This window comes from Pleurodeles waltl, chromosome 12 (genome assembly GCF_031143425.1).
Source record: "Pleurodeles waltl isolate 20211129_DDA chromosome 12, aPleWal1.hap1.20221129, whole genome shotgun sequence".
Lineage (NCBI taxonomy): Eukaryota > Metazoa > Chordata > Amphibia > Caudata > Salamandridae > Pleurodeles > Pleurodeles waltl.
In genome coordinates this window covers 115,382,093-115,405,675 of record NC_090451.1, presented here as the reverse complement: position 1 = coordinate 115,405,675, position 23,583 = coordinate 115,382,093, and the positions used below count along the sequence as shown (strand labels likewise).

The window sequence follows — 23,583 nt, the reverse complement described above, 5'->3', positions numbered from 1 at the left end:
ACCCCCTGCCCTTCCAATGTGGCTCAAATTTACTACTGTTCCCTTCCCTGCGTTCATCTGCTGGCAAATGACGCAACAATGGCAAACTGCTTCAGCAACTTGGCGAAATTTGGGGTTAAACCAATCAGTTTTGAACAGTCTAATCATGGCATCCCTCCCAAGATGAGCTTGTCCATGGTAAAATCTGGCTATCTGAGTCAAAAGGCTGTTAGGAAGAACAAATGTTCCCTCATTTGAAACCCACAAGTCATCTAGTCTCTTTACGCATTGTGATTTGGTCCATGAGAGTTTTTCGTCCTCACTGACACCATTCTGTAAGGCTTTCAATTCATCCATTGTATCTATGACTTTTAAGGCAAAAACTTCACTTTGCTCAAGTTCTGGCTCACTTATCAAGCTCCACTCATCCCTGAGCAATATACAGTTCAATGCGCAAAACCTTGTGACTTGATCCGCATATCCATTTCCCAGGGAAAGATAGTCTTTTCCCTTCGAGTGTGCACTGCATTTTACCACTGCTACTTCTCCTGGTAATTGAATGGCATGTAACAATTCTTTTATTCTTTCACCATTTTTCACTGGTGATCCTGAAGAAGTGAGGTAGCCTCTCTGTGACCACAATTGCCCAAAATCATGTACTATTCCAAATCCATACTGACTGTCAGTGTAAATGGTGACTTTCATTAAGGCAGAGAGTTGGCAAGCTCTAGTAAGAGCTACCAATTCTGCCACTTGTGCAGAGTAAACTCCCTGAAGCCATGACGCTTCTAGAACACCTGTTACAGTACATACAGCATATCCTGCTTTCAGTATCCCCAGTGCATCTCTTAAACATGAACCATCAACAAAGATAACTTGATCATTTTCTTCCAATGGAGTGTCTTTGATATCAGGCCTTGATTTGGTGCAAAATTCAGTCACCTGAAGACAGTCGTGCTCGATGTCTTCAGCGTTCTCAATTTCGGCATTTTCACTGGGAAACAATGTTGCTGGATTCAACGTAGTGCACCTCTTTAGCTGCACATTAGGTGATCCCAGAATTATTGTCTCGTACCTTGTGAGTCTAGCACCAGTCATGTGCTGTGTTCGGGAACATGTCAAAAGTATTTCAACTGAGTGAGGGACCATGACTGTTAAAGGGTGTCCCATCACTATTCCTTCACTCTGAGTGAGGCTGATACCAACTGCGGCTACGGCGCGCAAGCACCCAGGTAGTGCTGCTGCGACCGGATCCAAAGTAGCTGAAAAATATGCTACTGGTCTGTTTACGCCACCATGGGCTTGGGTCAAGACGGACAAAGAACATGCATCACGTTCATGACAAAACAATGTGAAAGGCTTTGTGTAATCAGGCATACCTAAAGCTGGAGCCCTGCACATGCATTCCTTCAATTCAATGAAAGCATCCATTTCATCCCCTTTCAGCTCAATTTCATCCAGCGCCTCTTTCTGGGTCAGTTTCAGTAAAGGTTTCGCTAGAGTTGAGAAATTGGGAATCCACTGGCGACAGTAGCTCACCATTCCCAAGAATTTTCTCACTTCCCTTCTCGTCTTTGGTGGACTCATTTGAAGTACACTTGTTATTCTTTCCTTCATAATTCTTCGTGAGCCTTTCTCTATTTGGTGACCCAAATATTTCACCTTCTTCTGGCAGAACTGTAACTTTGAAGGGGACACCTTGTGTCCATTCCTTCCCAAATGGTTCAATAAAGCAATAGTGTCAGCTGTACAGTCACTTTCTGTCTTGGATGCAATCAGTAAATCATCAATGTACTGCACTAGGGTTGACTCAAATGGCAACTCTAACGCTTCCAAATCTTTCTTTAGGATCTGATTGAATATTGATGGTGACTCCGAAAATCCTTGAGGAATTCGACACCAACTATAGACCCTGTCCAGGAATTTGAAACAAAATAGAAATTGACTGTCCTCATGAAGAGGCACAGAAAAGAATGCTTGTGACAAGTCGACGACTGAGAACCACTCAGCATCACAAGGAACCTGAAACATTATCACAGCTGGATTCGGTACTACGGGGCAACATTTTATTATTATGTCATTTATTTTTCTCAAATCCTGAACAATTCGGACCTTTCCACTTGGCTTTATCAGTCCCATGATTGGTGAGTTACATGGACTGCTCAACACTTCTTTCAGTACTCCCTGTTTCACAAACTCATCAATGAGTTGTGCGACTTTCATGAGAGTGTCTTGTGCCATATGGTATTGTGGGGTCTGGGGAAAGGTTACATTGTGTTTTACAGTCACTTTCACAGGTTCCACCTCTTTCACCAATCCCACCTCTTTCCCTGTCATGTCCCACACTTCTTTCCCGACTGTTTCCCGTAACTCAGCAGGAATATCTGCTTCTGTGATCATTGGATAAAGAGTAATCAGGGGATACTCTTCATCGACAGTTTCCACTTCGTCTCCTCCTACACTGTCCTCTTCTTCCCCATCACTGCTTGTCTGAATTTTAATTCCGGTATTTGAACACATAATTGAACACCCCAATTTGCATAATAGGTCTCTCCCTAACAGTGATATTGGACTTGAATCACAAATCACAAATTTGTGTGTCCCTTGATAATTGCCAATTTGGACTTGGACTGGATCTGTAATCGGGTTTGTCAGGTACCTATTTGCTACTCCCACCACTTGAACTGTTCTCCCTGAAAGTGGCAAATTTGGTACTTCAATGCTCCTGACAGTGGAACGTGTAGCTCCTGTGTCAACCAAGAATGAAACACGATGACCCATAACTCTTCCCTCCACATACGGACCCTTTTGATCAACTTCCAAAGATGCTGAAAGCACACAATTTCCCTCCTCATCTGAACTTTCACTCTCCCATATATCGTTTATTCCATTCTCACTGTGTAATGGGAATTGGTGTACTGTGTCACTTTGACTCATTCCTTGACCCGTGACCTGTTGAGGAAGCATTACTTGCTGCTGATTCATTGGTGCTAAGGGTATTTGCATTTGCTGATTAGGTACCATAGGAAACTGCTGTTGCATTGGTTGCAACTGTGTCATTTGTACACAGGGCATTTGCATCTGTTGCGGTTGCATGGGTTGTAAACCCTGCATCTGATTCATATTATTTTGAAAATTTGGGTTCGGACCTCTCATTTTCGGTCCTCTCATGGTCTGAAATGCATTGACATCATTGTTTTGCTGACCTACACCTTCCTGCACCATCATTGGGCACTCCCGTTTCCAATGCCCGACGATGCCGCACGTGTGACATGGCATCACCTTCTTCATTGCCTGTATACCATTTGGAACCATAACAGTATTTAGATTGGGACCATTATTCACAAAACCTCCTCGGCCTCTGCCTCTCATCTGCGGCTGAAACATAGCATTTCCCTGCTGCTGCTGCTGCTGTGGCATCTGTTGTTGAAACCCTTGCAAACCTTGCAAACCTTGCAAACCCGTCTGAGCTGCTCTAAGCTGCATCACCATCACCTTTTCTTTCAATCTTTTCTGCTTTGTCTCAATCTCATCACTGCAGTATTTTGCATAGTTCAACACTTCATCGATCGACTTTGACTGCCAACAAATCAATTGTGACTTAATCATCTGGCTGATTTCGTGTCTCAATCCTTCCACAAATCTGAACACAAAATGGAGCATGTCCTTTGGCTCAATCGTTTCCGTGCCACTGTAATTCTTGAACGCTTTCAACAACCTTTCATAGTACGCATGTATAGATTCTTTCACCTCTTGAGCCGTTCTATCAATCCTCTGCCAATCCACATTTTTCGACGCAACCTTTGTTTTCAAGTGCTCAATCACCTTATGGTATAAACTCATTACCGTGGGTGATGGTGCACCTGTGTCCCTATCCCTCTCTGGTTCACTCGTCGGCCAACCTACAGCTCTCTTACAGTCTTCTCACAAATCTGCCGGAACCACAATCTCAAATAATGTATTCAGGTCTTCCCAGAGACACTTCGCGAGTTTCACAAATCTATCTGTCTGCTGATACCATTCAATTGGCTTCTCCCTCAATTTGGGAAAGTCATCTGTGAAAGACTGAATATCGCATCTATGCCACGGTACATGTACAAGTTTTCCCCCTGCTGTCTCTCTCATTGGTAGCATAGTTATCAGATCGTCGTTCTGTTGCGCTTTCTAATTCCGTTCTGGGGTACTTTCTTTCCTTTTATCCTTCTTCTTGACCCACCTGCTTTCCCACTTGTCTAAACATCTCCATATTTGTGCACCCTGCAGTATCTCTTTAAGGTGTGTCTTCATCCCTGCGGATCTCATGTGTTCGAAGTCCTTCGCCACAAAATTTAATCTGTAACTTCTGCTCAGGTGTTTAGTCTTACTTAAGTCGATCTCATTCCTGTCTGCAATTTCTTGTAACTTCTTATGTATGGTGCTTACTTCTTTTGTAATTCTAGGGCATAGATATCTCAACTCTTCTTCCGTGTATGACTCTAATCTATTCAGTCCCATTGTTCCCTCTATCAATTCATCTGCCTCCATACCCAATCTTATTTTGTTCAGGTATTCTTCTCCCTTTCCACTGGAGGTACTCTGTGGGGAATTCAAACTGTTGAACCATTGTGTCAGCTGTTGCGCGTTCAGTCCCATCAACGTAGCAGTTACATCAACCGCTACTGATGGTTTCTGTAATGTTTCAGTTTGGGATGTTAACGGTACTAATAGTGGTGGCTGTGACCTTACCACGGTTGACGGAGCACAAATTGGAATTGGACTAAATTCCGACAAGGACCCAGATCCATTTGGCAGTGCCGCTATCGGAGTTGTTTCTAGAGTGTTTTCTATGCATCTTCTCCCTGTCCCACTCTGTACCATTAACCCTTGGTCGCATGTGCTTGAATTTGCCTGTATGTACAGTGGTACTGGTGGACCTACAGTAATAGGCAGAGATATCGCGTCTGGATTCTGCCCATTCCCTGAACTCTGTGGCATGTTAATCCCTACATTATGGTTCATCATTGCCGGTATACCTAACTGGTTCTTTGTTGCTCTAGTATACTTCGGTCCTTCTTGTGCCTGCTTTTGGGGCATCAAGAACTGCGTTGATTCTCCTTGAATCAACATTGGTCTCTGATAACTCTGTCCTCCCTGCGCCATTGAATCAGAGGTCATGTTGTGCTCATCGCAACAGCGCCTTTGAACCTGTGGCTGATAATTTTCAGCAGGCTTCAAGGTAGGCACGTCAGGATACATTCTCTGAATCTGTGGTATGTGTGGTGAGAAAGGCATATCGGAAGTACCTGGCCTCTGAGATGTTCTCAAATTTGGTGTTACATTACTCTGCACTGGTTCTGGAGGGGCAGTACTAATGCTCGAGCCTTTTTCACTTTCCACGTATGGTGGCGGGCGATCATTCAGTAATTATATAATGAAATCCTCATCGTCTGACTCTTCTCCCCCCTTTTCGAGTTCTTATTATTCTCTCTATCGCTGGACTGACCCCTGTTTGTCTTATGGGTAGCTTTCCTTCCTTCTGTCTCCTCTTCTTCAACAATTGCCGGAAATAATTTAATCCCCTGCAATACATCTGATCTCCAAACCTTTTGTGTGCTATCCCACCTAGCATCCGCTAGTGTCTTTTCTAGTTTTCTTATTCTGGTCTCGAACTTCTTTTGTTGTTGGTTTCTAGCCATCAGCTCCCAGATTGCTAGTGCCTCAAACTGCGCTGGTCTTGGAGGTACTTTCATATCGTATAGCGCAAATCTCAGATTTTCCAAAATCCTTAGGTTAAATGTTCCATGTATCGGGAACGCTACACTTCCATGCTTCTCTGTTAATTTGCACCATTGTTTTAACCAAAGACATGGTGCTACTCCCTTTTCTTCAATGACAATGTAGGCTGGTGAACCCTCAGGTGGTGTTTCTTCTCCTACATTTGCCTTAATGTAAGCATCTCCCCTCATGGCACTCTTAAATGCCTTGAAAAATTTCATCTTTCCGTCTCTTATTTTCTTAAAAATGTGTAATCAATAGGTGACTTAAATTCCCGGAATACTCTTCGCTTGCCTTTCCCCTACCAGTTGCGCCTTCTTGGACTGCGTCCAATCCGTGCGCGACCCTTCTCACTGACCAACCTATCCCAGCGCGGCTCCTAGTGACGTCACACTCACACACTGCAGCTGACAAAGTCCTACGGCTTGTCCTCCTTTCATTCAACTTCACTCATAAACTAACTTTTGCAATATCGCGAGCACTAACCAAAAAGAAGAAAACAGATCTGTCGGTTTACTACAGGAAGGGTAATACAATCGCTTCAGAAACCTTAGGGATTTTTCACTAGCCTCGGCAGTTATTCCATCTTTCTCGGTTTCCCACTTTCGCAAGCAAAATTTGACCCGCAAACTTTACTCTCGACTGATCAATGAACTATTCTAGTGCACTTTAGAATTCGTCAAATCTCGAAGTCTAAATTTTCTCTCATTCCTCAATATTCATACCGACTCGTTGACCACACCCGATCAACCTATTAAACCGATCAGATCACAACATCAAACAAGTGTCTCATACACTTTTCAACATACTCCGGAGTCTCTTGACCTCGCAGGGCCCGTCTCAACATCAACAACCACGTGGACAATTTTTTTTGCACAAAGCGCTACACGCACATGAAGTTCGACGACTTCCCTACTCTCACACTTTGGAGTCACACTCCCCTAAACTTAATCCTCACAAACTTCTCAATTAATCTGCGGCAATAAGCTGTGCAAGCGCAAAACCCTAACTTCACTCATACCATCACTAGAAACGCCGAAACCATTCTCACACCTCCATGTCCTCCATTCGCAAGCTCCGAGATCCCGGGAAAGTCATTGGGGACTTAGGGCATCATCATCTCTCCAACTTGTTTTATCAAAGAAAATTCTAACTTGAATCTGTCTATTGTTCGAATGAGGTCCCAAAGGGCTAAACCATCAATCTCTGCTACCATCTACTGATAACGCGTCCAGCCCTTATAAATTACCTGCATCTGGACACGTTGGAGGTCGGTGAATCTTTTAACCGAGTCGGGCTCTCCTCATTCGAGAATAGTCGAGTCGTTCAAATCAATAATCAATAACTATAGTAATCAGTAATCAATACTCTATATTAGATCGATATAGCACATCAGAAATCAATAACAGTTGGTATTTCGGCGCACCATGACCTTTCAGTCATGAATAACCACACCAGTTTATTAAAAGTTAGTGAATTTATTTCTCTATATTAACAAAGCCAACACGATATATATTTGTCTCAAAACCAAATGATACATGTATATGAACATTACTAGCTGTCCATTACAGTGGAAGAAACGCAATCTACGCAAGATCTGAACAATAATACATTCAGTTACAGCAATGCAAATCACTAATAAGACTAGTTGTATTTGACTGATTTCATACATTTGGTCAGCATAACAAGATTTCAATTTAACATGGTGCATCGAATGAAACCCTCAACTAACCTCTAATCAGCATTGGCATGTGGGACTTCATGCAAAACGAATTTAATCAACACCAATTTGGAAAACTCCTAGCTTGGGCTCTATCAAAATAGCAGTTGGTACCTAAAAGGAAAAACACAATGCATAATACATTTATCCTTTCATATTTACCAAATACAAACAGCATTCAAGAATGTCTTCGTCCTTCAGGTATCGGTTCGATCAGCATGGGCAAGTTAAAAGGGGCAAAGTTAAGGGCAAGTTTCCTTGCAGCGGCAAGGAGAATGGGGCAAAGTTATCGCATGGGCAAGAAGGGGCAAATCAAAGTTAAAGTCTCTAGGGTGAGAATTCTCAAAGTCTCTTTCTCTCAGATAGAGAAGAGGGCATCAGGGTGTCGACCAAAATGGAGTCTGGCATCAGGCTTCAAGCTGGCATCGAGGAAAATGGCTGACTTCTCTTTGTTCAGTAGGTTTAAGTAAGAAACATTCCAAATTCTGCAGGTTCCTCCATTGGAGGGTTCATAGGTTGGCTTCAAATTGACCAATCAAAAATGTCTTTTTACTAGCTCTCATTTATGCATAGACTGTCCTTGGAGCCTTGGAACACAAATCGTTACATGGTTTGCCAATTATTTAACTATCTGTACCTCCATTGTCCGCACCTGCTGAGACTGACCTTGTATCAAAGGGGATGAAACCGGCCTGGTACAGAACCTTGAAGATAAGTGCATTACTCATCTCTACTGGAAAAATACAACTTCAAGCAAGAATACATGTTTCATTAGTTCAGTGAAAACCACGCAGTTAGAATTTGAGGCCAGGCAACTAGGCCAAAGCCTCTACTAAATTTAAGCTAAGCCAAACAGTTTTAAACACGAAATCATGGCATACAGTCGCAATTATAACAGATTACTATGTTTTCAATACTTCGTGATTAATAAAGCTCGATTACAATGATGGCGAACTACTCTGAGGGCACATTTTCCCTCGTACATTATTTCATTTACTAACATCACACTAGGTTATATAGTTCGATTATGCAACACACGCGTGAATATATATAGGACCCTCTTTTTCTGCGTCATCACAGTCTTAGTAGTTAGGCCATAACATGCATGTGTGTCAGGCCTGGGGGTGAGTTTAGTCAGTTATAATACAACTTTGATACATTGTAGCTGATCTTGAGCTGCCCCCCTTTAGCATGCCAGGAGCAGTGTGCACCACACTCTGCCACTGCAGCTCATGATGGTGCTGCACTATTTCGCTCCACTTAACAGCTGAGAAGGTGCTATGATGGGTCATTTTACATTTCAGTGCAGTCATGCGGACCACCATCCGGAAATGCACTAGACTTACGCCTGGTGCATGGTACTTGGCAGGGATGGTGTAACTTGCCAGCCACTCCCTTGGATTCCCCATCATCGCCAGCGCAGTTATAGCTGCTGGAATTATGCACTTGACACCCGCCCAATTGTGCCCTTGAAATTTGAGGGAGGCGACAGAGATTGAAGGAGGAACAAAGACTGGGCTAAAGGTGCACTATGAACACTGTCCATTTATCCTTGTCCCAAGGGAGGTAAGCGCTGCAGTATCACACACCAATAAAATAAGTGGACCCTGCTCTCATTTACCTTTGCCCTAGTTACTCTCGGTTTTATGTAATGTTGTGGCTGAGGCTGATGGGTTTTTTTACGGACTCAGCTCTCGTACTTGGGCACTTACACAGAAGCTGGAATGGCGGCTTACAGTATAAAGGGCAGGTATGCAATCAGTTTATCTTTTGTATTTAGTAGTCCAATGCAGTAGCCGCATAACTCATGGGGAAGGGTAAAATTAAAGCACCTACCTTGCCGCCGTCCCAGCTGCCTCACGCTTCTCTTCTGGTGTCCCAGCATTCACTGCTGGGATATCAGCACAGGCTCCCCAGCAATCCTGGCGCTGCTTTCATGCAAAAGCTAGCTTGAAAGCAGCACCAGGATTGGTCTGAGCGTCTCGGACTTCCGCTCAGACACAGCCCTGGGGTCTGTGCAGTTTCTCCAGCCCTACTATTCAACACAGCCGGGCGGGTGTGTTTTGCCGGCCAAACAGACCTGCGAACGTAGGTGTACTCTTCCCTCCAAACCCCTCCCACCTTCTGTGGCCCAGCCCCACCCTTCCCTGTACTGCTGGCTGTGCCAGAAGCAGAAAAGTCAAACGATAGTAAACTATCATTCTATTTTTCTGCTCGTGGCTCAGCCAGTGGGGTGATGCTCCTTCCCTATAGTGAAGGAGACGCCCCTATCACTGTAACAAAATCCCAGACGTCAGCCCATCATTGGCACTTGCCTGTCTGTATCAGAGTGCTTACAAACACCTATTCCATATGGTTGCGTGGCCGAGCGGTCTAAGGCGCTGGATTAAGGCTCCAGTCTTCTCGGAGGCGTGGGTTCGAATCCCACCGCTGCCAAGGGTTTGCTTATTTCCCATCTTCCGTGAAATGTTTCCCATTATCTACGTTTTTCTAGACTATTCCGTTTCTGGAAATATTGCGCTATTGTGCTTTCAATTCCTGAAGAAGACAATTGATTACAAACAATAATGGATTTCCTTGCTCAATTAGCCAATATGGAGACTCGTGGCCATCGGACTCGCTGTAAAACTTACTAAACCTTTGTCCATTTTGCGTGAAGATATTTGAACGAGGGGCATTTTCAAAAGGAACCGTTTGCCAAGTTCTGTCCTGTTTGCATAGAAAAATATTAGAAAAAAATAATTTGCATAAAAGAATACACGAGTTCGATTGGCACAAAACCAACTTCCCGTGATTTACGGTTTTCATTAATGATCAAAAAAATGACTTCTGGTGTTGAAAAGAACCAGCTTGCTCCAGGCGAGGTTCGAACTCACAACCTCGGCATTGCTCATTGCAAGTACTGCTTTATATGTACCGCGCGCTAAACGATTGAGCCACTGGAGGAAACGTAATGCGTTTGCTACCTACCCAGTAAATCTCGTACATCCACTAGCATGCGGTTATGTAACTCTGAGCTAGAGTGACCCGACTTTTTGATGAATCACCTTCCCTTGTAGGTAGAGAAATTGACAATTGTGGCAACAACGCACACTTTATGTGAATCTGGAACGTCTAATGAGTCTGCAGGAAGAGTTAAAACGAACGTAAGTGTAGGCTAAAGCCCAATGCACGCAAATGGGTATATCAGCAGGTCTGTGTTTTTTTGGTTGCTAGTGACTATGAAGTCAAACAAATACTCTGTCGCCAAACATTCCCAAGTTAAGCACTGGGGATGGCCCACAGATGTGAACTTTCATCATGAGGCTCTGCAATAGGACAGCTGTAGCCTTTCACGTGCAGTTCTGAAAGGAGCGAGCTATTGACAGCCTTAGGCCCTGCCTTCGTCTGTCTTCGCTTTAAGCTGAAGATGAGCTCCCTGAGAGCCAAGACTTAAATATAACTGCAAGCGCTTCAAGATTTTGCTTCATCTTGATATCTGGTTGCAGCAGGGAGGCGGAGGGTAGAAGGAAGGAATTAGATTTTCTTTTGGTACTTCTTTTGCTTTACAGATCACTTTTGCTATTGTTCCTCTGCATATTTTAATGCCGAACATGTTTTACAAAACTATTGTTGAAATTAAGACTCGTCATTGTTTACGCCTGTTCCCAAGTAATAATAACATTGCGACGCTCTGAGATCAGTACTGGATAAACAGAGCCCAGAGGAGTCTCACTTCGTGGCACAAATAAAACAAAGAAGAAGGTTGTGAACGTTAAAACACAACTTAACTCTCAGATACAAATTTGGAGAAATAGTGCTGCTGCAGTGTTCACGTAGCAGAAACATAAGATGTTAATGGGGCATATATGGGATCTTCGATGCTTTGTAAAGCTTTTTGTGCGGTGGGATGCATACTAATATGTTCCTATACGATACAAAACAATAATTCGTGCTGCACGCTGAAAAGCGCTTGTACGCCTCGTCGGAGGTAGTAAGTGCTATAGAAAAACAATTACAATATTTTTATACCCACAAAACCACTCACAAATAACGCTGTGTGTTTTGCGGCAGTTGCTTTTATTATTTGCGCTTTTTCATTTATGTACCTCTGATTGGGCCTAACACATGCAGGTGAGCGTGGCACACCCTTATCTAAAAGATGTCTTCATATCTGCAAAATGCCAAACATGTGCCTGGCTAGGGAGCCCTCCCCTTCTTTTACCCCCTGCCAGCTCACTGTTGTTTCTAAGGAATCTCTCAACGGTGGGTAAGTGTATTATGGGGCCCTAGGCCCTCATGCTGGTAAGTAAGGTGACGCAGACACAGTGGTAGGGTACTACTAAACTGGCCTCAGGCACATGCGCCCAGCCCCTTTTATTGGCAGGGTCACCTGACTGGTGACGCCTGTGCTGGGTGGGTGTGGGGTACTCATGTAAGACCAGCCCTCAGCAGAGTGGATGGCAGAAACACTAGAACGAGTCCAGCTGGACTCTACATCCCTCCCAAACTTTATTGAGGAACCAAACAAAAGTCCAACCTGTAAAAGAAACAATAACAAAGCACCACAAATAGTCTCTCGGCCTCAAAAAGGCAGACTGCAGAATTGCAGTGGACATGGTGCAGCTGGGAGCACCCGGACACCTCTGCACAAGTCCATAATTTAACCAGGTACAGCTGGGCACGAACACTGTGTGGATGAAGTCCAGATACTTCAGTAGCTTGTCCACGACCTCACAGTTCGCTGGATATTGTCGATCCTGTCCTGCCTGGGCTCATGTGGTCAAAGTCTATTTACAGTTTCTGATGCGGGTGCATCTGGAGCAGTGGGGAGTCCACTGTATACAGTTCTGGACGGCATTCTGACTCTGGAGATTGTCTACCTTCTACGACTGCAGATGACGTGACGGCCTGGGGCACCTGGGAAACCAGCGGCAGAGCAGCAGCAGTCTTCCCTCTCGTGCCAGACCTCCATCAAGCAGGAGTCTCCTCGAGGCCCTTCTGCGGGCTTCCACGGGACTGTGTGGGCTGTGCTTGCCTATCTAAGGCCCAGCAAAGACGTCTCAGATGAACAGCCTACAGGACCACATCCTAGTCTCGCATGGAGCCACAAGGGTGGTTGAATGCAGGGTCCGCTTGCTCGAGCCCTCTTGATTCAGGTGCTCTGGCCATAGTGCAAAGTCTTCAGGTGACCAGTCTCTCGATATGAGACCTCCGTGCTTCCGGATGCCTGACGTGGAGCTGTCTCAGAGGCATTCTCTCTCAGCGAGATTCCGCTCTCACAGGAATTTGTTGGAGGCCCTTGTCCCTGGATTGCGGCGGGACTGCGTGGGCTGTGTGGGCCAACGTAGGCCACGCCAAAGGAGTCTCTCTAAACTCCCAACAGGGCCACGTCCTAGTCTTGTGCAACCCCAAGGGTGGATGGTCCAAATGATCTGGTCTGCTCACACCGGCAGGCGTCTGGTTCACGGGGCTCATGGCAGGTGTTCAGACGATAAGTTTCTACGTTGCCAGACATGCCTTGTCAGCGTCGGTTCTTGTTGCTGACTGTCTCCACTCAGGTGGTGCTGTGCTCCTCCTTTGATGATTGGGCGATGCACCTCATGATGATGATGATGATGATGTTTTTCATCCTTTTGCAGATCAAACAGGTGGCGGCGGCTTCGTCGGCGGAAGGACCACTTGATGGACGTAGTGGCCACGGCGGATCTTGTGTGGCCTGTGCAGTCGGCGTCAGGGATGCCATCACAGCCAAGCAGCCGGTGACAGGTGACAGGACGGTCGCACTGGGAAGCATGGGGGACCACCCGCATCGCTGTCTTCAGTGATGTCTGCTCACCCCGGTGACTGTTTTGTACTGATGGGTACCTCCTCATCTGCTCACACAAGTCCTCAGTTGTGTCACTCTACTTCCTTCCACTTTCACACCTGCGATGGAGTTGACCTGTGGTGTGACCGGTCTGTCACACTCCTCTCCTCATTTCTTGTTGGCATTGTGCCACTTTCTCTTCTCCCTGGTGTGGCGTCGTGCCACAGGTCGCATGTTGCGGCACATGGACCTTGCGCTGCACCTCTGCTGGTACATCTTCCTCTTTGTCCTCGGTGTGGCGTCGTGTCACAGGTCTCATACTGCTTCACACAGACCTATCACTGCACCTTCGCTGGTGCATCTTCCTCTTCGTCGCAGCCTCTCACAGGCTGAGTCCTGCGGGTAGGACATGATCTGCTCTTCAGGCAGACCTCTCCCGGTCTGGTCCGTTCCCGGATCCTCTTGGTGGATCTCTCTGTGGCAGGAGGGTCCTCGCTCTCTTCCTCCTTCTCTTCACTCGAGGGCGCCACTCTTGCACCTCGAGGCTGCGCTGTTGCGGCGTTCACTCCTGCCATCTGCTCTGGCAGGGTCGGTCAGTTCAGATGACCTGCTCACTGATGGGCCAACGGTGGCCATCTTCCGTCGTTGTGTGGTCAGCTGACATGGCCTCTCGTCCCGTGCATTACGTCACGCTCTCGGGTACTCTCGCCATCTTCACGGACTTTTACCCATGTCGTCACATTCTCTGGCGCAGCTCTCTGTGCACGCTGCGCACGTGACAGTCTCTTTTTTTTTTCTCTGGGCGTCCTGTGGTAACGCCTGGCATATCCCTTTCTTGTCCTGCGGTGATGTCCATCACTGCTGGGGCATGTGGCGTTCTTTCGGCGGTGGCGGTGGACGGCCGTCAGGGGCTACGCAGGCCATGCGCCTGCTCTTCGTGCCTCACATGGCACTTACGTCCATTTCTCATTGTTGCAGCTTGGCTGGGACAGCTGCAGTCTTCTCCTTCCCTTTTGCAGCGTCACCCGCGTCGCTTCCTTCTTCCTCGCCGTTTCCGTCTTCTGCGCCGTTTCTGTCCACAGGCGCACTCTTGGTGTGGAGCAGTCACTTTCTGAAAGTGCTGCTGTAGACTTGCCTTCATCCAATCTTGTTTTCCTTTTAACACAGGAATAGGGTGCAGTACGAACTTTGGCCACTGGATGCCAGTAGTGCACTTCTTTTCCAGGTTGAAAGACAGTCTTTCCTCCTACCTCGTTTGTTTTGAAACATAGGCCGGTGAAGCCATGCTGAGGAGCCATGCTGAAGGAAGAGTTCACCAGTCTGGAGGAGGCATGTAGGTAAGTGCACTTTCCCTTTGTTTCCACTTTTCTGTCTTCTTTTTTTTTCTTTTCTTTTAACAAGAGCACAGCCTCGTGGGGAGGGGGGGCACTCTGGGCAGTTCAAAAATACTTTTTTTTTTTTTTTTTGTACAGCCTCGTGGTGACATGCGGGCACATGCAGAATTTCTGGGATGGGGGGGCGGCCCTGGACGCTTTTCATTCCTCTTTTTTTTGTTTTGTGGTGCGTGGGAGCTCCTCTTGCTTTAGTTACTGCAGGGACAAGGGGGGGCAGCCCCTGGGCATTTTGATTTCTTTTGTGGTGCATGCCAGCACCATTGCGGATCTCACGTGGTGGCCGCAGCAGTCCTTTGTGCTGCGGCCGTTTTGCCGGCATTTTTGGGGCGTGGGGGCAGCCCTGGGCAAATCTTCGGTGCACAAGTGCACCATTATTAAAAAGAAAAGGGGCGACCGGCCCAGGCCACCCTTTGCCAACTTCTCCTCACGGCGCACGACAGCGCCACTTTAAATGGAAAAAGGGGAAAACGCCCCCCCCGGTCGTTTTCTTTATTCGTGGTGCCCGATTGCACGCTGCTGACCGCATTCTTTTCTGGGGGCGACCGGCACCGGCCATTTTTGGCACTTTCTCTTCTCTTTTTCACAGCGCGCAAGAACGCTTTTTGCCCATGTGCTGCACGGACCCCGCAGCCCTGTGGGCAGCGCTCTATCTGACTCTGGGGGTGGAGGGCGGGCTCAGGACAATTTCTTCGGGGGGCACCGGGAACACAGCACTGCGCGCCTCACAGTGCTTTACTTATTTTCGGCACCCGCAGCCGTTTTGGCAGCGCTGCGGGACGCTGTGATTGGCAGCACTCACCCCCTTCTTTCGCACTGATGGGGCTGGGGCTGCGACGGCCTCACTTCTCCTCCTTCCTCCACCGATTGCTGTGTCGTAGGTTCATGTCTGCAACCACTTGGGGTTGCAGATCCCACTCGTCGCCAATGTAATATGGGGCCCTAGGCCCTCATGCTGGTAAGTAAGGTGACGCAGACACGGTGGTAGGGTACTATTAAACTGGCCCCAGGCATGTGCGCACGGCCCCTTTTATTGGCAGGGTCACCTGACTGGTGACGCCTGTGTGGGTGTGGGGTGCTCATGTAAGACCAGCCCTCAGCAGAGTGGCTGGCAGAAACACTAGAACAAGTCCAGCTGGACTCTACAGGTAAGTGTTGATGTGAGAGAGCATGGGGTCAGAGGTCACTCTTATCGGATTCACCTCAAGTTTTTCATGAGTCGCTCTGGAGTTCTTAGCAGGTTAGCACAGGTTACATTGTCGGAAACCTTCACAAGTCCCGGAAAGAAACACCGGCAACGCATCAAACAGGATATTCTGATGCAGGGTAAACTGCACTTGTGCACCTGTCTGCCTCATAAAGTGTTAAACGGACATGTGGGGGTCCTATAAGGGAACTGAGAAGACAGGTTTCCAGGAGTTCATAAATTGTATAATGTGCGCTGATATCATAAAATACGTTTTCACTTTATAGTAGAAACCCTTTCTTGGCCGCAACCTGGGAGCAGCAGGAGGATACTTTTTTACTGCAGCGAATGTGTGGGTTGGGCGCGCTGTATGAGATATCCGCCTAGAAGCACTCTAAAGGAATAAATAGCACAAATTAAATGTGGGTACGTTCGTTGGTGGGCGCCGTGTTTAAACCCATCCCGCTCCTATTTGACTTTTGCGTGTGTTGGTGATTTGTTTTGCAGGTAATGGATATTACTCCTGGCAAATGGTAGTTTTGCGCAAGGAAAACTTTGTCAGTTTAGAGTAGTGAAAAGCTCGGAGCCCTCTACCTGGGGCTGGCAAAGAGGAACACACCGGGGCCATGACTACAACGGCACAGTACCTGCCCCACAACAATGCACTTCGGGCTCCAGCTCATACAGAAGCTTGTTTTAGGCACAGATGGAGCAAACGTGACCCGTCTTTTTCTGTGAAAGGTGTCGACCTCTGCAGGGAATGCACCACACCCAGGAATTTGTTGCCTTATCTGAAAGCCAGATTTAGAATCCAGAGGCCAACAAGCAACGGCGAATGAATAGAGACGGCCTTGTCCTGCCGTCAATGATGTCATCGGACATGACGTGAGGAGGCCATCTTAAATTGGGGGAATATACATTAAATATTGTGTAATGGTAGTGATTTTCTCGATGCATTGGCAGCGCGTAAGGAAATCGATGTAAACATAGTTGTGGTAATGATTGTCTTTGCACTGTGGTGCAAGGGGGTGGAACCAGGCACCCTCATAAAACAGCCTCTAACATTTGACCTCGGTCTTTGAATGCACAGCACCAGAGAAGAACATGATTTAAAGCCCTGTTAACAGAAACAGACTGGAGACCTTGAAAACATCCAGCGCGCTGGTCGAACGCTATTAGCCTAGGAATAAAGTAGTCCCTAAGCACATGCTACATTGACACAAGTGGAAGGGTACAAGTACTGGGGCCACACTCCAGGGGAGTGTACAACTGTGGAAAGGTGGGACAAAGAGGAAGGACTGACAAGCAAGGATTTTTTAAAGACACTGAAACAAACCAGTGAAAAAGCAGAGAGCCCACAAAGAAGTATATACTAAAGTATATACAAGAGGTCTCGAATGCTCGACCTAAAAAAAAAAAGAAATCACTTACCTGCTCCGTGGCATATTGTGTGCTCTAGACTAGGATTTTAGTTTTTACATAACCATTTAAAATGTACTCTTCGTGTTCTGATGTTTTTTGGTATATTATTACTTAATGAAAGAGGGCTTGGGGTTCCATTAATTGTCCATTGGTCGTACTTAAAACACAACTCGTTCACATACTGCTCAGTGGTTTGTGTAATGGTTGCAGTACAACTGGTTTTCTGATTTTCGGGATGGCACATTGACCAAATATTTAGTTCCAGGGTACCTAAAAAAAACAACCTAAGTATTTCTACGTAAGACTAGAAGTATCAGCTCCAGCCATAACAGAAGCAATCTATGTTGGCATAAGTCTTTAAAATCGATGGACACAAGGGTTCAGTGTTGCAGTAGATGAATAAATAGTATACTCAGGTGCAGCTTAGTGCAGAGCACAATGAACATGTGGTTTTCATTTGTTGTTGCCTTCTTACTCTTTGAGCACTTTGCAGATGTTTCTGCAAAATCACATGTGTTTTTTCATGGAAGAAATTCGACCCAGGCACATGATAAGCCTGGTTCATGCTAATCCTGGTTCCCATTAAAAGTGAACCACTACACTGAATCCCAGAAAATGTGTGGTGTAGTGGATGTGAAATCCATAGTCAGTCAAACTCTTGAAAACTAAATTCATGCCTATGATCACTTTTTCCTTGTATGGTATCTCAACCATTATTTAGTCTAAGTATAAGAAAAATACAAGGCTGTCTATTCAGTGTGGTCTTTGCTTAGGCCAGGATCTTGGTGACCACTTTTCTTGTCTTTAAATGGAACACCCCGATCTTGAAGTGGAAGAGCTAGTGTAGAACTGCAAACTGGAGGAATTATCACCCAAGAGGAAGTGGCGGTAGAATACGCAAGCGTAAATATTGCCAGTGAAAAATATTGTGTTATACAGACCTCCTAACAACATATCACCGCACTGGAGTTAATAAAAGACAATCTGCACCAAATGTGCCAATATTTTTTTGTAGCAGCAAGGATGGAAGTGGTGATCAGTCTTCTTCTGGATCTCGCAGTACACTGGGAGGCAAACGACTTAGTTTCAAATTTACAATTTTGCGAAGCTAATTTGGCCACACAAAAAGGACCAGGAATCAATAACTGATTTTACAAATTAGTTATCAATCCACTGTAAGGATTACAGTCACAGCAATACAGAAACTAAGAAATATGAGTTGATACTCTCTGAGAGAATGCAGACGGCTCCTTCTCAAAAGAAACAAAATTAAGGACATCTTGCTAAATTTAGGCTAAAAAGAATAAGGTCTCAAGAGTCTGGAGGCAGAGCAAGGCAGGTGTCAGTATTGCAAAGATTTCAGTAGAAGTCTTTAGAAATAAAGAAACCAGTGTTAGCATATAACAATGCACTGTAAGGGCAAAAATGCAAAAGGGCTCCTCTCCAAGTCTAAAGGATTCTGCCATAATTAAAACAAGGTGAAAGCTAACTTAAGATGGAAAGTTCCAGGCACAACCATATTTCTAGTCATATCATTCAGAAGCTCCAATTATTTCTTGTTTTCACAGAGCAACTTGCAACATGGAGCAAGTCTCCCATCCCAGGGAACTCTAACGACCAAGTTACCCTTGAGTCTCTTCACACCAGATATAATATGAATTGGAGGTTTCTTCATGTCCATTAAATCATCCACTCTTTGCCAAGATTTCCTTCTCAGGCATGGCTTTCACTGATACACAATACTTGTTCTCTAGCTAATGAATAATGAATGTACACCTGCAAAGAAAGAAACATGCAGAACACAGCAAAATTACACTTCATGTTAAAATGGAAGGCATACTTAGGCTAACTTAGTGAATAATGGTTAATTGCACTTTTAATACTCAATTATAAATGTAATCATTATATCAAAATAAATGCAAAACATGAATAAGAGTCATGATTACATGTACAATGTGTTTCACTAGATACAATTCATCAGAAGATGTGTGAATGAGAACTACAAACCATCATGGTAAAGGTAAACATTAAAACACACATGTAAGACGTATATATGAAATTCTAATACCTACAGTGAACGCATCTCCACTAATACATTTGATGCTTCACTATACATTAATAATGTTAATTCACACAGAATATATGATGTTGATTACAACTCTAGTTACGTTTGTAGCTTATAGGGGTAACGTCAAAATTACACTTCTTCAGAACATATCACCCCACTGGATTTAAAAAGAGAAAATATACACTCAATGGGGCAATATTGTTGTAAATGATATTAGGCCCAATATATGTCAGGCAACCTTTTTGTCATCTCGGTTCGGAGATACGGCCACTGCAGAAGCATTATGAGTCTGTAATTAGGCGATCTTGTCGGTTAAAAATGCCAAATGTCCAGTTGAATAAATGAGAGCAAGCTCCATGCTCCTTTCTGTGAACTTATGCTCTTGTTAATTGAATGTAACAGTACTTTTGAGGCCCAGGGTTTCCTTGGAAACTGTTCTGTTTTCTAAGTCAAGAGAAGCCACTTTCCTGAGCTTTTGCGCTGTCTCCTGTTCCAACCTATGAGTCAATAACAATTCCTGGGCTCGTGGACTTTGTCCATTTTCGAGATTGTGTATTGCCCCTCTACCTATTCCTCAGCATGTGAGCTGCTTTCACTTTTCAGCTTGCCAAGCACCCATAATGCTGACTATAAGGTGTCAATTGCACCTTCCTTGCCCTGGTCCAGAATAGCTATTGTCAAACGTTGAATAAAAACCTCCTAAATATTGTGATGGTGCCACCATTAACTATTATATGGACATTGCCAATATCATTTGCCAAATGCTTGCTTCATGTCTGATATCTTTAGTCACAATCCACAGTGAGTGGCCCTTCTGAACGACCAAATCTACCAAAGGCATTGCCGTGCACAAACTGGATTTTGTATGCACCTAGGTCTCTTCCTCATTTTTTCATGGTTTTATTCTCTTCCGTGAAACCTTGTGTAAACATCCATCTAAGTTATGTGGATGTTTTTATTCAGGAACTGTTTATGGCAGGAATGTGTAAATCTCTCTCTCTCTCTCTCTTAAAGAGAGAGAGAGAGAGAGAGAGAGTTAATCTGCCCTTCTGTTTTATCATCTTCCTACCTTTCTATTGCTAAAAACGTCCCACCTTTTACTTCGTGGAATATTGCAGAGCTGTAATTTCTCTACTTAAAGCCCATACCTGAAGACAGTCTTTGACATAGTAGGGAAGAAAGAGTTAATTAGGTCTGGCATGTTAAAATATATATATAGCAAGCTTTAGTCGGTGTTGGCTTTTTAATGTATCGTTCAGCCTCCTGTGGAGCATTACAAAGCACGAATGTACATTCCATCTCAAATGTACACTGAATCATAAAAGTGTAAAGTATGTAACTTATACGTGCATTGTTGACAGACAGCAAACGTTTATAATTTTTTTCACTGCAGCAGGTTTTTAAAAAAAGATTTTAGTTGCAACTCAAAATGGAAGCTATTCTTACTGCTTACCTTTTACTTGCTTTTTATTGCGTTTTATTTAAAAAAATCTGGCGAATTAACTGTATCCTTCACTTTACTGTTTTTAAAGGACTGACCCAATCGATGTAAAATGAGTGTTGTGGAAGGCTGGGAAGCGACCTGTCCAGAAGAGGCAGCATAAAAAGTCGTTGTGCTTCTCGCATGGGACTGGTACATTTTCTGAATTCTGCTTGGTAAAAAATGAATGTGTCTTTCCACTGTGAGATTCAAAACAAAAATACTTGAAATTAAAAGACACAACGACGAAGGTGGGATTCGAACCCACGCGTGCAGAGCACAATGGATTAGCAGTCCATCGCCTTAACCACTCGGCCACCTCGTCCTCTTAATTCAAGCTTTTGTATGCAGATTCTGGCAGTGACCAATGAAATGAAATTGCGCCTTGGGAAACAGTACAATAGGGTCTAATAAACCTCTCCTCGCACCTGTTGCAACAGGAAGATGGCACAGCTAATGCCACTTCACGCAGTCTCAGGTATCGCGTGGCTCCGTTTAGAGAGCTCGGGCGTCACCAAACCCCGCTCTAGGATTGGGATGTTGATGTCAAGCTTTGATTGACAGCCGTAGAACAGCGGCCGCTTATCCCACGGCCTGCATGTTCCGGCCTTTGAACGACTGCATGCTCCTGCCCAAAAGACCGCACCAATAAAACGTGCGGCCTCCATGATTGATGGCATCGTACATGCTAACAAGTTCGGAGGGCGTGAGCGAGTACACGCCTTCTTGGTTGGGGGAGGGGGAAGTGCACTTGGATCCAAGGGTGTCACCTCGAGCAGATGAGGTGGGTCGCCTTGTCAGTGCGATGCAGTGATGTCACTTACTTTGTCAATGAGAAGTTATCTTTAAAAAACAAGTTTTTGAAGAATTCACAAATTGGGGTTGCAGGCAACAGAGAGGAGGGTTATGAGGGACAGAGAACAAAACCGCCACCTTGTGCCCTATTTGTATTTAACCTATTCCAACAAGTAATTTAGCAACAAGGAAAATGTGATAGGACTGGCTTTCTGAACTGGATAGAAATAGACTGCATTTTAGCATAGCTTAAATGGTGATAGCATAGAGACCTCTGCGGAACGTGAAAGGTTACGGGTGTGAAACTGCCGCCCCAGCAAGGCCTCCAGAGTTCATTTGCTGAGGCTCTGTAAATGCCCAGGGGTCATGACGATAGGGCAATGTCCTGCAGAACCAACAGGCTTGGGAGCCTTAACAAGAGGAGTAGGACATGACTTGGTTAGTTCCTAGTAAACTTAATTTTATGACAAGACCGGAGGCTCCTATTATGCTTTCTTTTTCTGCTTTATTTTAAATAGCAGCCAAGAGGAAAAGCACCAATCCCAGAGGATTGCAAACAAGCAACCAATGGGATAACGAAACTAAGAACGTTGACCAATCAATGCAGTGCATCACATAAGGTATACCTATCCTGACTACAGGCAGCCCTCTTTTCTTGCTGCTCGCAGTCAAGATAAGTATATCTTTCATTGCTCCTCATAATATTTGTCTTTACCTTATATATATATTATTTTCCATCTCTATTTATAAGCGTATTATTCTATTTATTGTATTGTGTCCAGCGTGTATCTGTTTTGTTGAATTGTTTAGCGCGTAAACGCTTAATTTTCTTTCAGTCATTTCTGCTCGTGAGGCGCGCTGCCGTGAACGCCGGACACGACCTCCATTTGGCAGCAGGCTTCAGGAGGACTACATTCCTTTCATTCCGGAGAGCCTTGGATAAAAGCTTTGAAAGCTTTTATTGATTTTTTCAGCTGGTTTCACTTCCTCTTTTCGCTCCACTTTACAGACACAAGTCAAGAGCTTGAAAACTCTTATTGACTTTCAATTAGACTTGCTTTGAAACATTATTCAGCCACAAGTTAAAGCTTGAAAGCTTTATTGATTTTTTCAGTTACCCTCGTGTTTATAGAACAATTACAGCTTAGGCTGTTCACTAAGAACCGGCATTTATTCTTTTCAAGGATTTCCCTGATTTTCTCTTGGTGAGTCACACTCCATTAATCTTTAAGCTTGTTATTTACATTTAATCCTTTTAAATACCGTTTTAAATACCTTTTTTCTCTCACTCTCCATAGCTATGGATTTCTCAGATTATTTCAAATCTAATGAAGATTCTGAAGAAGATTTCTCCTATAATTTAAATAACTTCATTCAATCCTCTGTTAAAAAAGCAGTTTCTGCTTCTATGGATAAAATTTCCAAACAAATTCAGTGCACTATGTCCTCATGTTTATCCCAATCACAAAAGGCCCATTCTGCGGGGGAAAGCAGAAAGCGCAAAGCCCCGGAGGCTTCTCAAAGTCAGTCTAACGACTCGTCTGCGCTTATGGTTGGTGAGTCAAACTCACACGGGATAGAGGACAAAGTCCCTCAAAGGCCTCCCAGTTCGGAGGGGAATAAAAATTTGGGTCAAAAATGTAAAAGTAAGTCAAAAAATGTCCCCAAGACCCAAAAAATTGTGATTGAGGATATTAAAGATATCGACGACGATGCTGACTCTAATGTCTCCTCGTCAGACATTGAGGACGATAACTACTCTAATTTTTGGATCGGACCTCTCCCTAAAAAATCAAAATTAACTTCATCTAGCCAATCCCATGCCCCCTCTTAGATTCTGACGGCAACCTTATGTTTGACCCTGGGCTAATCCACCATCCTAATTCTACAGAATGGGTTCCCTCCAATCATGTAGCAAAATATATTTTAAGCTAAATTGCGACTTCCTCTAGACAAACAAGTTCGTTCAAGACTACGAGCTGAATGTCCCAGACCTTCTC

General features: G+C 44.8%; 1 protein-coding gene and 2 non-coding genes across 3 annotated transcripts in view; 1 reads left to right on the top strand and 2 right to left on the bottom strand.

Moving 5' to 3' along the window:
- Nucleotides 1-23,583, bottom strand: part of LOC138267084 (neurofilament medium polypeptide-like) — a 113,447-nt gene that overhangs the window by 4,924 nt on the left and 84,940 nt on the right. The window lies entirely within an intron of this gene.
- TRNAL-AAG (transfer RNA leucine (anticodon AAG)) lies at nt 9,808-9,889 on the top strand. Its single transcript has one exon. It is a non-coding gene; the product is annotated as a tRNA-Leu (tRNA).
- Nucleotides 21,032-21,113, bottom strand: TRNAS-GCU (transfer RNA serine (anticodon GCU)). Its single transcript has one exon. It is a non-coding gene; the product is annotated as a tRNA-Ser (tRNA).